Below are 14,275 nucleotides of genomic sequence, written 5' to 3' on the forward strand. Positions count from 1 at the left end.
GCAGAGCATCTCTTTATTATGGAAAGACCTCTCCCCAACTTTACAACCATTGAATCTACATGTTTTGACAATCAGAGTTTACAATCTAAGGTAACACCACGTAATTTAGTCTCCTCAACTTCTTCAACAGCCACACATTCATTACCAGATTCAGCTGAGGTCTAGAACCTAGGGAATGATTTGTACCAAATACAATGCTCTTAGTTTTAGAGATGTTCAGGACCAGTTTATTACTGGCCATCCATTCCAAAACGGACTGCAACTCTTTAAGGGTTTCGGTGACTTCATTAGCTGCTGTTGCTGATGCGTATATATTGTTGAATCATCAGCATACATGGACACACATGCTTTGTTCATTAACAGTTGCAGGTCATTGGTAAAAACTAGAAAACAGTAAAGGGCCTAGAGAGCTGCCCTACAGTATACGTTTGACATTAGAGAAGCTTCAATTAAAGAAAACCCTCTAAGTTATATTAGATAGATAAATGTGAATCCACGATATGGAAGAGGTTGAAAAGCAATAACACATAAGTTCTCAACAACAGGTTATCATATCAAAGCTGCACTGAAATCTAACAATACAGCTCCCACAATCGTTTTATGATCAATTTCTTTCAACCAATCTTCAGTCATTTGTGTCAGTGCAGTACATGTTGAGTGCCCTTCTCTTCTCTACAAGTATTCTGAAAGTATCTTTAATTTGTTTAAAGAGAAGTAGCATTGCATTTGGTTAAACACTATTTTCTTCCCAACAGTTTGGTAAGAGCTGTAACCAGTAAATGCCGCTTTACCACTCTTGGGTAGCGGAATTACTTTGGCTTCCCTCCAGGCTTGATAACAAAACTGGTTAAAACAGTGTACAGTAAATGTGTATTTTCTAATTGTGACATTATTGTTGATGCCATATGAAAGTAGAGAGATTTATGTTTGTAGAACCGTACCGCAATTGAGAATCAATTCATGTTTAGATGGAGTATTTGGCTGTTGTGGCTTCCAGAGCCAATTCACCTGTAAACAGAACATGTATAATCTAATTTCTGTTATGATCTCCACCCGGCACAGCCAGAAGAGGACTGGCCACCCCACATAGCCTGGTTCCTCTGTAGGTTTCTTCCTAGGTTTTGGCCTTTCTAGGGAGTTTTTCCTAGCCACCGTGCTTCTACACCTGCATTGCTTGCTGTTTGGGGTTTTAGGCTGGTTTTCTGTACAGCAGAAAGTGTACAGCACTTTGAGATATCAGCTGATGTACGAAGGGCTATATAAATACATTTGATTTGAGGAGTAATGTTAGGCTCCTTTAGTCCATTATTGGGCTAGGTAGCCAACCTTTAGCTACCTACCTAGATAGCTAGTTATTAGCTTCATCATGACTAGCTTAAATGTATCTAGTAAAGGTATGGGCTATATAGAGTAATGACCAATGATTTACTGTATATATACACATCATTGGTAGTGACCGATATTAGATATTAGTATTTATTTGCACAAGCACAACTCTGGTTCGCATTTTAAGCCCTGCCTACACAAAATTGTGATTTGTTGGGAGAGTTGTCTGTCAAAAGAGGATCCACCCAACATTTTTTTTCCCCCAATGCGGAGAAACCAAGTCAGGATGCCATATCTTCTAGACCCTAGTCACTGCTTTTGCCTAGGGTTGGGTTCACGAGACTAGACTGTGAGTACAGCTGCTGGTGTGGAGTTGGTGATGGCCCTTTGCTGCCCTCTGGTAAGGGAACTGCAGTATGCTCCGGCCGCAAAGGGCATGCAGGCTTTGCAGGTCACACCTGTGAAGTGCTGGACAGATTCCATCTCAACCCTCCAACCATGGGAAGATGCTTTATATGAGGAAGCATCTTGCTAGGCTTAAAGAGACATCTGAGCCACTCAATATTCCTGCAGAACTCTGTTGGAGCAAATTCAACTCTGCATGCAGTGCACCTCAGCAGTGATGGTGACTCCGATCCTCTGGGGCCTGAGTGTCTGCTGGTTTTCTACTTTGACAACTAAGCAGGCCGTTGTGTACTACATTAGAATGGTGTGCGGTCGAAGGCGACCTGAGTACAAACCGCACAGCTCACATAATCTTCATCATATCCCAGCATTTTTGCTATTCACAGTTCCTATCTGATCCCGTCAAACCAATTCTGAGGGGAATAAGATTGTGTTGAGAGTGCATTTAAAACCACAAATCTCACCCTGTTTTTGTTTTGCAATAAGTCAAAGCTTAATTGAAAGAGCCATTTAGGATGTTTGGAGGAGCCGGAGCCTTCTTACTAGGGCTGTTGCGGTGACCATATTACCGCCACAGTGACAGTTGTGAGTCATGACCGCAGTAAAATTCCATGTGACCGTTGAGTCACAGTAATCTCCTTTAATGCAATCTTGACATGCTTTGGCAATACCCAACTTATGAACTACCATCAGGTCCTAATGGCTGGTACTTAGGCCTCTATTGTCCCCCTAACCCCTCTGACATCAATGCAAATGCAATTGAAAATCACATCAAACACATCATCAAAACAGTAGACCTATCTTACTTTTAAAACTCACCTCAGGTGATCACTTTTACGCTCAACATAGCCACTTAACATGTGCACTTTTGCTGTAATGGGAAAAATATACTTTCTTTTTTATTCAGCTAAATTCAATTAGATTAATTTTTACTATAAAATCATATAAAATAAAATAATGGCATGGGACTTACAAGCATATCTTGTGATGGTGTACATTACAAAAAGTTGATGAGACTTTTTAAAATGTAGATGTTCCAACGGCGTGCATCAGCGGCTTGCATGTGTGGAGGCCTGGAGATGCTAAACGAGTTTATGTTAATTATAACGGTCAATTGCCGTGAGATCGGCATTCTTTTGCAAGACAATAACCGGCTGACAACATTTCATGACCGCCACAGCCCTGCTTTTTACTCTTGTTTAATGCTTTGACGACATCATGTTGAGACAGTTTGTCAGAGCGGTCCTCCATGTCCCTCTGTCGTGTGCCGACATGGGAGATTACATGTTTCAATTAGCCGAGAGGCTGGAGAAATTTAAGCCATGCTAATTCCAATCCTCAATGAAAAATCCCAGTGAAAAGGCTAACCACTGAGGCATAATCGCCTGCCCCAGACAGCGCTCATTTTATGGATAATATTACAGAATTAATTCAAATGTGTTTCTACTTAGTACAGAACTTAATTAACTCTGATCAGTGCAGTTTAGTATGTACGCTGACTGTACACAAAACATTAAGAACACCTGCTCTTTCCATGACACAGACTAACAAGGTGAACCCAGGTGAAAGCTATGATCCCTTATTGATGTCACTTGTTAAACCCATTTCAATCAGTGTACATGAAGGGGAGGAGACAAGTTAAAGAAGGATTTTTAAGCCTTGAGATAATTGAGACATGGATTGTGGATGTATGCACTTCAGAAGGTGAATGGGCAAGACAACAGATGTAAGTGCCTTTAAACAAGGTATGTTAGTATGTGCCAGGCGCAGCAGTTTAAGTGTGTCAAGAATTGCAACACTGCTGGGTTTTTCATGCTCAACAGTCTCCCGTGTTTATGAAGAATGGTCCACCATCCAAAGGACATCCAGCCAACTTGACACAACTGTGGGAAGCATTGGAGTCAATATGGGCCAGCATCCCTATTGAACACCTTGTAGAGTGCATAAACCGAAAATTAATGCTGCTCTGAGGGCAAAAGGGGGTGAAACTCAATATTAGGAAGGTGTTCCTAATGTTTTGTACACTCAGTGTATACTGACAATATAAATGGATGAAACCTTGAGGATTATCCTTGTGCTGTGACTATAATTCAACTGATTCTCCAATCCATTACATGTTGTACCCAATGAGAAAATTCACACCCTGGAGGGCTTTGGACAGAACATATTTGAGGTCAGGAACCTTGGTTTAAGATGACGGATTTTGATGGGGACTGTGCTGGCACAAAAGTTAATAATTATTTACAACTTCTTCTGTCCATGTATTAATTAGTCACTTGGACGAGTAACTTTTGAGGGTGTGTGAACTGAGCAGCAAGAATCTGCCTGTCAAGGTTCTGGAGGTGAGGTGCTTTCCTTCAACAGGTTTTTTGTTTGTTTTACCTTTATTTAACTAGGCAAGTCAGTTAAGAACAAATTCTTATTTACAATGACGGCCTACCGGGGAACAGTGGGTTAACTGCCTTGTTCAGGAGCAAGACAACAGATTTTTACCATGTCAGCTCGGGGATTCAATCCAGCCACCTTTCAGTTACTAGCCAAACGCTCTAACCACTGGGCTACGTTCAGACTGTACCTCCGAGCCTGGCAAAGTCCCAAGTCAGCCCAGCACAGTTTCAAGTAGTTGCATGTGGAAAAACTGGAGTTCATGCATAGTTTGTGTTTTTAAACCAATATTGTTGTATTTTATACTTTTATTTAACCAGGCAATTCTTATTTTCAATGACGGCCTGAGAACAATGGGTTAACTGCCTATTCAGGGGCAGAACGACAGATTTGTACCTTGTCAGCTCGGGGGTTTGAACTCGCAACCTTCCGGTTACTAGTCCAACGCTCTAACCACTAGGCTACACTGCCGCCCCGTATGGAGTGATATGTCCTCAATCACCAGTTTGATAGTACCCAGTACTACAGTATACCACATTGAGAAATAGCACTAAACAAGATTGAAGGAAGTCATATCAAGGATTTCTACATGAATGAACACTGCATGTCATGGTTCTTATGGACTGGCATGTCCTTTTCCATTTACAATTCTGAGGCAATAGCAGCCTCTGCTGGTCTCTTTCTTCTAAGTAGGGAAAAGCGTATGTGAGTAGAATGCTGCTCAGAAAGTATTGTTGTATGTTAATAGGGTAGCTTTTCTATGTCTATCAGTGGTGACAGGCTATAGAGTGCATGCTTGAGAATGACTGTATTGTGGTCCACAGCAGGTAACAATTTGAGGCAATTCCTCTATTACTTTAACATATCCTCATTTAGCAAAGGGCACTTGCACTGAGAGAGGAAATTGTACATCAGAGCACAACAAATTACAGCTAATTAAATCAGTGGACATAACGTGCAAAGCCAAGCACAATGCATAGTGAACTGAAGCGTTACAGCATAGTCTTTAATTTGTTTAGTTACTAGGGAGAGACAATAACATTTTAACAGCTGATGTTACCAACAGCTTCTGAGTGTCTGATTAAACAAGTGTTCCGGCCCAGTTTCTATTTGCAAGTTTATCTCATTTAACATTTTGTACACTGAATTGGTCCCAGCATTAGAATAACTGTAATACTAGATGTCGGATCTTAACTTTATCACTATTTTAGCGCAGAGAAATTTCCCTGCTGCAATCAGGAAATTTCAAATGAGCCTCGTGATTTAGATCAATTCCCTGAAAACGAGCAGTCGAGTCATTGGCATCAGGGCCTGCTATCAAAATCATCCTCACTCTCGATTGATCAAAAGATAAAACACCAGCCAGAATATTAATAGATGTTCTACTGCTAGGCCTACTGTAGGCCTATGGCCTACTACTGCAACATTCAAATGTACAAAAATGTATCTGAAATGCAGCAATACACATCAACAACCGTCGTCTTATATACAGTACCAGTTGAAAGTTTGGACACACTTACTCATTCAAGGGTTTTAGTGAAGACACCAAAACAATGAAATGACACATGGAATCATGTAGTACCTCAATCATGAAGTTTTCAGACAACACAATAGTAGTAGGCTTGATTATCAATGATGATACAGCCTACAGGGAGGAGGTGAGGGCTCTGGGAGTGTGGTGCCTGGAAAACAACCTCTCACTCAACAAAACAAAGGAGATGATCGTGGACTTCAGGAAACAGCAGAGGGTACACATCTACAGTCATGGCCAAAAGCTTTGAGAATGACACAAATATTAATTTTCACAAAGTCTGCTGCCTCAGTTTGTATGATGGCAATTTGCATATACTCCAGAATGTTATGAAGAGTGATCAGATGAATTGCAATTAATTGCAAAGTCCCTGTTTGCCATGCAAATGAACTGAATCCCCAAATAACATTTCTACTGCATTTGAGCCCTGCCACAAAAGGACCACCTGACATCATGTCAGTAATTCTCACGTTAACACAGGTGTGAGTGTTGACGATGACAAGGTCATGCTGATTGAGTTCAAATAACAGACTGGAAGCTTCAAAAGGAGGGTGGTGCTTGGAATCATTGTTCTTCCTCTGTCCAACATGGTTACCTGCAAGGAAACACGTGCCGTCATCATTGCTTTGCACAAAAACGGCTTCACAGGCAAGGATATTGCTACCATTAGGATTGCACCTAAATCCACCATTTATCGGATCATCAAGAACTTCAAGGAGAGTGGTTCAATTGTTGTGAAGAAGGCTTCAGGGCGCCCAAGAAAGTCCAGCAAGTGCCAGGATCGTCTCCTAAAGTTGATTTAGCTGCGGCACCACCAGTACAGAGCTGGCTCAGGAATGGTAGCAGGCAGGTGTGAGTGCATCTGCACACACAGTGAGGCGAAGACTTCTGGAGGATGGCCTGGTGTCAAGAAGGGCAGCAAAGAAGCCACTTCTCTCCAGGAAAAGCATCAGGCACAGACTGATATTCTGCAAAAGGTACAGGGATTGGACTGCTGAGGACTGGGGTAAAGTAATTTTCTCTGATGAATCCCCTTTCCGATTGTTTGGGGAATCCGGAAAGAAGCTTGTCCGGAGAAGGCAAAGTGAGCGCTACCATCAGTCCTGTGTCATGCCAACAGTAAAGCATCCTGAGACCATGCATGTGTGGGGTTGCTTCTCAGCCAAGTGAGTGGGCTCACTCACAATTCTGCCTAAGAACACAGCCATGAATAAAGAATGGTACCAACACATCCTCCGAGAGCAACCTATCCCAACCATCCAGGAACAGTTTGGTGACGAACAATGCCTTTTCCAGCATGATGGAGCACCTTGCCATAAGGCAAAAGTGATAACTAAGTGGCTTGGGGAACAAAACATTGATATATTGGTTCCATGGCCAGGAAACTCCCCAGACCTTAATCCCATTGAGAACTTGTGGTCAATCCTCAAGAGGCGGGTGGACAAACAAAACCCCCAAAATTCTGACAAACTCCAAGCATTGATTATGCAAGAATGGGCTGCCATCAGTCAGGATGTGGCCCAGAAGTGAATTGACAGCATGCCAGGGTGGATTGCAGAGGTCTTGAAAAAGCAGGGTCAACACTGCAAATATTGACTCTCTGCATCAACTTCATGTAATTATCAAATAAAGCCTTTGACACTTATGAAATGCTTATAATTATACTTCAGTATTCCATAGTAACATCTGATAAAAAATATTTAAAGAAACTGAAGCAGCAAACTTTGTGGAAATTAATATTTGTGTCATTCTCAAAACTTTTGTCCCTGACTGTACCTTTGTGGGACCGCAGTGGAGAAGGTGGAAAGCTTCACGTTCCTTGGTGTACACATCACTGACAAACTGAAATGAACCACCCACACAGACAGTGTGGTGAAGAAAATGCAACAGAGCCTGTTCAACCTCAGGAGGCTAAAGATTTCTGGCTTGTCACCTAAATCCCTAAAATCACAAACTTTTACAGCTGCACAACTGAATGCATCCTGTTGGGCTGTATCACCACCTGGATCGGCAACTGCACCACCCTCTGGAGAGCCTTGCGGTTGTTGGCGGTGCAGTCTGCCCAACACATTACCATCAGACTGTTAAACAGCCATCACTAGCACATTAGAGGCTGCTGCCTATTGATATAGACTAGAACCACTGGCCACTTTAAGGAATGGAAGACAAGTCACTTTAATAAGGTTCACATATCTGGCATTACTCATCTCATAGTATTCTTTACTATTCTACGGTATCTCATTCACTTAAATTTTTACATATCTCGCATTACTCGTCTCATATGTAAACTCAGAAAAAAACATCCCTTTTTCAGAACCCTGTCTTTCAAATATAATTAGTAAAAATCCAAATAACTTCACAGATCTCCATTGTAAAGGGTTTACACTGTTTCCCATGCTTGTTCAATGAACCGTAAACAATTAATGAACAAGCACCTGTGGAATGGTTGTTAAGACACTAACAGCTTACAGACGGTGGCAATTAAGGTCACAGTTATGAAAACTCAGGACACTAAAGAGGCCTTTCTACAGACTCTGAAAAACACCAAAAGAAAGATACCCAGGGTCCCTGCTCATCTGCGTGAATGTGCCTTTGGCATGCTGCAAGGAGGCATGAGGCCTGCAGATGTGGCCAGGGCAATAAATTGCCATGTCTGTACAGTGAGACACCTAAGACAGCGCTACAGGGAGACAGGACGGACAGCAAATCGTCCTCGCAGTGGCAGGCCACGTGTAACAACACCTGCACAGGGTCGGTACATCCGAACATCACACCTGCGGGACAGGTACAGGATGGCAACAACAACTGCCCGAGTTACACCAGAAACGCACAATCCCTCCATCAGTGCTCAGATTAGGCTGAGAGAGGCTGGACTGAGGGCTTGAAGGCCTCTTGTAAGGCAGGTCCTCACCAGACATCACTGACAACAATGTCACCTATGGGCACAAACCCACAATCGCTGGACCAGACAGGACTGGCAAAAAGTGCTCTTCACTGACGAGTCACGGTTTTGTCTCACCAGGGGTGATGGTCGGATTCTCATTTATCGTCAAAGGAATGATCGTTACACCGAGGCCTGTACTCTGGAGCGAGATCGATTTAGAGGTGGAGGGTCAGTCATGGTCTGGGGCGGTGTATCACAGCATCATCGCACTGAGCTTGTTGTCATTGCAGGCAATCTCAACGCTGTGCGTTACAGGGAAGACATCATCCTCCCTCATGTGGTACCCTTCCTGCAGGCTCATCCTGACATGAGGATGACAATGCCACCACCCATACTGCTCGTTCTGTGCGTGATTTCTTGCTAGACAGGAATGTCAGTGTTCTGCCATGGCCAGCGAAGAGCCCGGATCTCAAACCCATTGAGCACGTCTGGGACCTGTACACAGAGAAAGACAGTATCGGTTGAGTGACCCGTCTTGAAGCCTGACTGGTTAGGGTCAAGAATATACTTCTTACAGAGATAACGAGATAGTTGATCAAAGACAGCACGGGTCAAGTGTTTTGGAAATAAAAGAAAGAAGGGATACAGGTCTATAGTTTTTGATGTCAGATGAGTCGAGTGTTGGTTTCTCCAGCATGACAATGCCACCACCCATACTGCTCGTTCTGTGCGTGATTTCTTGCTAGACAGGAATGTCAGTGTTCTGCCATGGCCAGCGAAGAGCCCGGATCTCAAACCCATTGAGCACGTCTGGGACCTGTAGGATCGGAGGGTGAGGGCTAGGGCCATTCGCCCCAGAAATGTCCGGGAACCTGCAGGTGCCTTGGTGGAAGAGTTGGGTAACATCTCACAGCAAGAACTGGCAAATCTGTGGCAGTCCATGAGGAGTACTTAATGCAGCTGGTGACCACACCAGATACTGACTGTTACTTTTGATTTTGACCTCCCCCCTTTGTTCAGGGACACATTATTCCATTTCTGTGAGTCACATGTCTTTAGACATTCAAGCACAAGTCTAAAAATTATTTTTCAACATTGCCTGCTCCCGAGCATTCTCACTACTTAGAAAAACTACTCATGCCCCTTTTCATGAGGGTGCTAGCAGCCACATGTGAGTGCTACCGACCGGAACATTAAGCTAGCCAAGACCAACAACACAAAAAAACTGACTATACAGCTACAAGTAGTGAGTGAAGATTCAAATGGACTATACTAAACAAGTTAAATGTCTTATCTGTGATTAAATGTTTTCCACACACCGCTTCGTCTAGCTTCTTGGACACATTTCCCACTCTCCCACCCTGAATAGCCTGAAGCCACAGGGCTCTTCTCGCAGGTTCTATTTCCCTACGTGGGAGCATTGCGCACCGTATGTCCAGATTTTGGACATGGTTACATGTACATTGAACAATACAGCAGCTTTTCGGCATGTTTTGTTATTTCTGTATAAGGAGGGCCAAGAGAACTGAGGTGGCAGAACAGAGTGCTCGGGTTGGGGTTTAGGGTTTCAAACAGATTTTAATGGTCACATACACATGGTTAGCAGATGTTAATGCAAGTGTAGTGAAATGAGCATAGTCTGAAGGTAGGGAGGGGCATTTCCTCTTTCTATTCCTCTTGCAGTTCCGTAGGTATGCACCATGGTCTTGTAGTGGCTGCAAGCTTCGCCTGGAAGCCAGTGGTGTGTGTCCGGAGGAGCGGAGTGACATGAGAGGACTTGGGCAGGTTGAAAACCAGGCGGGCTGCAGCCTTCTGGATAAGTTGCAGAGGTTGGATGGCACAAGCAGGAAGCCCAGCCAACAGTGAGTTGCAGTAGTCCAGACGGGAGAGGATAAGTGCCTGAATTATTACCTGCGCCTCTTCCTGTGTGAGGTAAGGTCGTACTCTACGGATGTTGTAGAGAATGAACCTGCAGGAACGGGTCACTGCTTTGATGTCTACAGAGAATGACAGGGTGTTGTCCATGGTCATGCCAAGGTTATTTGCACTCTGGGAGGGCAACACTGTGGAGTTGTCAACCGTGATGGAGGGGTCTTTAAGCGGGCAGGCCTTCCCTGGCAGGAACAGCAGTTCCGTCTTGTCGAGATTAAGCCTTGAGGTTGTGAGCAGACATCAAAGTTGAGCTATCTGCCAAGCATGTCAGAAAGGGGGGAAGGAAAAAAGTAGTTGAGTGTCATCCGCATAGCAATGATAGGAGAGACCATGTGAGGATATGACGGAGCCGAGTGACTTGGCGCATAGAGTGAAGAGGAGAGGGCCTAGAACCGAGCCCTGGGGGACACCAGTAGTGAGAGTATGTGGTGCATACACAGATCCTCTCTACATCACCTGGTAGGAGAGATCTGCCAGGTAGGATGCAATCCAATAGTGTTCAGCGCCTGAGACGCCCAGCCCTGTGAGGGTGGAGAGGAGGATCTGATGGTTCACGGTGTCAAAAGCAGCGGATAGATCTAAGAGGTTGAGAACAGAGGAGAGAGTCAGCTTTGGCAGTGCGGAGAGGCTCCCTAACACAGAGAAAAACAGTATCGGTTGAGTGACCCGTCTTGAAGCCTGACTGGTTAGGGTCAAGAATATACTTCTTACAGAGATAACGAGATAGTTGATCAAAGACAGCACGGGTCAAGTGTTTTGGAAATAAAAGAAAGAAGGGATACAGGTCTATAGTTTTTGATGTCAGATGAGTCGAGTGTTGGTTTCTTGAGGAGGGGAACAACTCAGACCAAGTCAGAGAGGACGCAGCCAGTGGTCAGGGATGAGTTGATGAGGGAAGTGAGGAATGGGAGAAGGTCTCCAGAGATGGTCTGGAGAAGGGAGGACGGGATGGGGTCGAGTGGGCAGATTGCATGAAACCACGTTTTAAAACAAATCAAAGCATTTAGCCTACAAAGTCTAGATACACAAATGCCTCAAAGGAAAATAAAACATAACCAACCCCAGTGATGGAAAAAGTACCCAATTGTCATACTTAATAAAAGTAAAGAAACCTTAATAGAAAATTATTCAAGTAAACGTCACCCAGTAAAATATTACTTGAGTAAAAGTCAAAAAGTATTTGGTTTTAAATATACTTAAGTATCAAAAGTAAATGTAATTGCTAAAATATACTTACATATCAAAAGTAAAAGTAGAAATCAAATTCCTTATATTAAGCAAACCAGACGGCACCATTTTCTCATTTTTATTTATTTACGGAGAGCCAGGGGCACTCTCCAACACTCTGACCTCATTTACAAACAAAGCATTTGTGTTTCGTTGATCCGCCAGATCAGAGGCAGTAGGTATGACCAGGGATGGTCAATTGGTAAGTGCGTGAATTGGTCAATTTTCCTGTCCTGCTAAACATTCGAAATGTAAGGAGTACTTTTGGGTGTCAGGGAAAATGTATGGAGTAAATAGTAAATTATTTTCTTTAGGAATGTAGTGAAGTAAAAGTAAAAGTTGTCAAAAATATAAGTAGTAAAGATCCCCCCGCCCCAAAAAAAACTACTTAACTAGCACTATTTTTACTTAAGTACACCTTACACCTATTTTTACTTAAGTACACCTTTGACTAAGTCTGTCCTTGGAGACTAAGTGGTTATTCAGACTGTGTTAATTATAGTGAATTATCGATTCCATTTTCTCCACTGTTCTCCAGAGGAGCTTTCACAGACCTATTCATTCATTGCTATTAGATATTTAACTCTGAGCCTGGCTAGAAGAAAGACCAGTCATAGACCCCAATGTCAGTTTTTGTAAAACTAAAGTCACTGTAATGCACCCGAAGGTCCAGTTCTTTATGCTTCAACAAACAGTAAATATTTACATAGCCAGTTATAATTCAACAAACAGTAAATAATTACATTGCTTTCCCTGACATGAGGTTTACATAAATTGACTCGGGGCTCCTGAGTGAAGCAGTGGTCTAAGGCACTGCATCTCAGTGCTTGAGGTGTCACTACAGACACCCTGGTTCGAATACAGGCTGTATCAAACAGATGTGATTGGGAGTCCCATTGTTACATCTGTTCCTGCCACGCCCTCTACTTCTCATCCTGTGTCTGCCTAACCTGCCGCAACACCCCCAGTGTTCTCTCCCTCTTCCTCTGTGTGTGTGTAGACAGGTGTGCTGGAGGCAAAGCAGATCCCCACCAGCTGCAATCTGTTCCATAATCAAGACCTCTACAAACACTCAGCTCTGACACTTCCATGCTACCAGATTGTAACCTCTGCTGTGTCAGACTGCAGTTTTAGCCATTTGTTCCTGCTTGGATTTTGGTTTCCCTTGCCTGTGTTACAGTATAACTTTAGACCGTCCCCTCACCCATACCCAGGCGTGAACCAGGGAACCTCTGCACACATCAACAACAGTCACCCTCGAAGCATCGTTACCCATCTCTCCACATAAGCTGCGGCCCTTGGAGAGCAAGGGGAACTACTACTTCAAGGTCTCAGAGCAAGTGACGTCACCGATTGAAACGCTATTTAGCGCGCACTGCTAACTAAGCTAGCAGTTTCACATCCGTTACACCTGACACTGTTTTCCTCTCCGCTGCCCGCTCTGACTTTGGCCCGTCTACAGTCCCACGTCTCGTCAGTCCTGCTACTCTGTCCTGGACCCCCCCCCCCCCTCCCCACTGCACTGTGTCCTTGGATTCCTCCCCAGACCTGCTTACCTAGTCCCAACTCCCCTCACTCCAGCTTCCGCACCGGGCTTCCCCTGGCCTGCACCCCATCTTCCCCCTGTGTTTCAATAGATACCTTGGTTACCTCATCCCAGTCTCCTCGTCTGAGTCTGCTCTTGGGTTCACCTGTTCCGCTACATGTGACACCCATAGGGCGACACACAATTGGCCCAGTGTCTTCTGGGTTTGGCCGGTGTCGGCCGTCATTGTAAATAAGTTTTTGTTCTTATGTGACTTGCCTAGTACATTTTTAAAAAATGAAATAAATAAAAAGTGGCAATATGTCAAGTGTAATAGCCCGAGTATTGAACTTGCATCATCTGCACATCTCAAGACAACATTAGCCCACTAAGCTAACATTGGTTTTCAGGCCTCAGGCAAAGTTACTCCATGTGAGGATAGTTGGGAGAACATCCTTTGTTATACTTCACTGCTGAATGTTTTTATGAATCAGTTTGGATTAGAACGCCTGTGCCCTGTGTAAATACCTATCCTCAAGACACCAGTACAATACACTACATCACTCATGTCCATATACAGTAGTAAGTGCGCCAGATGGCGTGCTGACTGTACCCTTATCCCTCTGGGCCAAGCACTGCCAGCAGCACCTGTAGTAACAGCCTCTGAACCCCCTGCTTGCCCTGGGCTGAACGATCTGCCTCTCCCCACTGCTGCCAATAATACATGAAGTGCTACACAACACATTCTGCTTGGCCAAAGGTGTTGGCATCGTAGACAATTATATAATACTGTATATTTACTATATAATGTTTGCACCTGTTTTGTTGAATTCCACCTTGAACATAAAGCTGCTTTTACTGCAGAGGGAAAGCACAGACGGCCACCCAAAAAGGAGGTAGTAACACTATTCTGGTGTCCTTTTGTTGGTTACTGTACATTATCGCGGTTCCGCTTATTACATGGGTTTTAGAACACTGCCTGTATTATTGAGGTCTGCTTGTGAAAAATGTATGTTGCTGCCATGGGTGTGGTAGATATGACACTGAAATTGACTGTGCA

The sequence above is a fragment of the Oncorhynchus masou genome, chromosome 6 (genome assembly GCF_036934945.1).
Source record: "Oncorhynchus masou masou isolate Uvic2021 chromosome 6, UVic_Omas_1.1, whole genome shotgun sequence".
Classification (NCBI taxonomy): Eukaryota; Metazoa; Chordata; class Actinopteri; order Salmoniformes; family Salmonidae; genus Oncorhynchus; species Oncorhynchus masou.